At 47.6% G+C, this 2,590-nt stretch overlaps 1 pseudogene; it reads left to right on the top strand.

Moving 5' to 3' along the window:
- Positions 1 to 1,411: 1,411 nt before the first annotated feature.
- Positions 1,412 to 1,585, top strand: LOC121271849 (annotated as a pseudogene).
- The last annotated feature ends 1,005 nt before the right edge of the window (positions 1,586 to 2,590 follow it).

The following is a 2,590-nucleotide window of genomic DNA, read 5'->3' as shown; positions in this document are numbered from 1 at the left end:
CGAGGTGGCTGTGGTGGGGAAGAGACCGTTGTTCACCTCCTTGTAGATTGTGCCTTTGCGAAGAATTTCTGGAGAGAGATGCAGTGGTTTCTGTCGAGGTTCATCCCGAGCAGTTCTGTGACAGAGGACTCTGTGCTCTACGGGCTGTTCCCAGGGACACACACCAAGACAAACATCAGCTGCAGTTGGAGGATCATAAACTTGGTGAAAGACACTCTTTGGTCTGCCCGAAACTTGTTGGTTTTCCAGCGCAAAGAGTTGTCCCCGACCGAGTGTTGCAGACTGGCACATCCCAAGGTCCAGGACTACGTGCTGAGGGACACAGTTAAGTTGGGGCAGCCGCCGCAAAGGCGCAATGGGGAAGGGTCGCTGCCTAAGACCTTTCTGCCACAGTGCACTGGGGGGCTGGGAACTGTAAAGAGCCCCTCAGGCTGTACAGATTAAAATGTATGTCTGCCAATGATTGTAATATTCATTGTTTGTTCTGATACACCTTGTAAAATGTTGTAAAAGTTGAACCTGTTTGTATTTTTGTAAAGGTGATTTGAAATGGTTCGAAATGTTTTTGAAGGTTTATGAATAAAGTATATTTTTGCAAAAAAAAAGAAAAAAATCTGTTCTTATCAGTTTAAGGAAATGGAAAAGGAGAGGGTGGATCCTGTAGGATGGTTCCAAGCAGATTGACAAAGTCATTTGGCAGAATGCCTCATCACCAGAACTTTCCAACAAGCACCAAGATGTAGCTTGGCTGGTGGTGAGAAAGGCTATCCCTGTAAGATCCTTTCTACACGCCAGGAGTCTCTCCCCCTCTGCACCTTGCCCTCGAGGTGGCTGTGGTGAGGAAGAGACCTTTGTTCACCTCATTGTAGATTGTGTCTTTGCGAAGAAGGTCTGGAGAGAGATGCAGTGGTTTCTGTCGAGGTTCATCCCGAGCAGTTCTGTGACAGAGTTCTGTGCTCTACGGGCTGTTCCCAGGGACACACACCAAGACAAACATCAACTGCAGCTGGAGGGTCATCAACTCGGTGAAAGACGCTCTTTGGTCTGCCCGAAACTTGTTGGTTTTCCAGCGCAAAGAGTTGTCCCCGACCGAGTGTTGCAGACTGACACATTCCAAGGTCCAGGACTACATGCTGAGGGACACAGTTAAGCTTGGGGCAGCCGCCACAAAGGCGCAATGGGGAAGGGTCGCTGCCTAAGACCTTTCTTCCACAGTGCACTGAGGGACTGGGAACTGTAAAGAGCCCCTCAGGCTGTACAGCTCAAGATGAATGTCTGCCAATGATTGTAATATTCATTGTTTGTACTGATAAACCTTGTGATTCATGTTGTAAAAGTTGAACCTGACTGTATTTTTGTAATAGTGATATTGAAATGGTTGGAAATGTTTTTGAAGATTTATGAATAAAGTATATTTTTGCAAAAAAAAAAATCTGTTCTTATCAGTTTAATATCTGATATGTCCCTTATCTGGGGACCATATATTAAATTGATTTTTGGAGCAGGGAGAAGGAATAGGGGCTTGCTCTGTCCGCTCCATGCATTGACCCGGTATTGCAGTATCTCTGGCAACGGTGCTCCTCCCTCTTTCCAGGGGATTTTCAATGCTAAAAATAGTTTTCTTACAAACATCTGCTTTCTTTACTTTTCAACATGTACATGTTTCAAAACCCAACTTTCTTTCTTTCTTTCTCTCTCACTCACCCGCACCAGCTACACACAAAAAACATGCACGCTCACCCAACACTCACAGACAGCACTCTCATCTCTCAAACACTCTACGCCACTCATACAGAAGCATCTTTCACTTGCAAATACACCTCTCAAACGCTCTCTCCGTGTTGATCAGTCTGCGCACCGAAGTGTGAAAACTGGGCAGTTGACCGTACTACCTCATCACCACATTGCCCCACGTCCAATAGCATGCCGGAATGTATATATTGTAAAGTCCTTACTTATGAAATGTCAGCAAAGTAAAGGCTACTTGCCTGGCTGGGGAGAGACCTTGGTCATGGTTCTGCCAGGGCAAGGTTGTGAAGCAAATGCTATAACCAATCAAACCCCATACCATGGGGTACCTAACACCGTCCGAGTCACGGTGAAGGACAGTGAAGGAGGAGCACCTATGGATCGGGCCTTCTTCACCAAGAGGATCCTGATCAAGGTGTGTGGTTTCAAGGCTGCGGAGATCTAATGCCTACAAGCCTTCCCCAGCGCTGGATATTTCGATATGAGGTTCAAGCAAGTGGCGGCCTGCGTCAAGTTCCTGAGAATGTTTGAGGAGAAGAAAGATCTGCCGGAGATGAAGATCCTGACAGTGGAGCCGCTCTTTGCTCTGCCGTTGCAACGGGACCGGGTGGCGACGCTGCATCTCTACAACACCTATGTCCCTGTTCGCCGACGTGCTCACCTTCCTCACCAGGTACTTTGACAAGTTTGGGAGGTACACCAAGGTTAGAGACGATTTGGGGATCTGGACGTGCAAACGCCAGGTTAAGGTCACTCTCAAGATCGACAGTAAGGGAGCCACCTTCCTCCCACATTCGCTATCGGGGGAAGCCATGACTACCTTGTCTACGCTGGGCAGCCC

The sequence above is a fragment of the Carcharodon carcharias genome, chromosome 31, assembly GCF_017639515.1.
Source record: "Carcharodon carcharias isolate sCarCar2 chromosome 31, sCarCar2.pri, whole genome shotgun sequence".
Classification (NCBI taxonomy): Eukaryota; Metazoa; Chordata; class Chondrichthyes; order Lamniformes; family Lamnidae; genus Carcharodon; species Carcharodon carcharias.
This window is presented reverse-complemented; position numbering and strand designations above follow the sequence as displayed.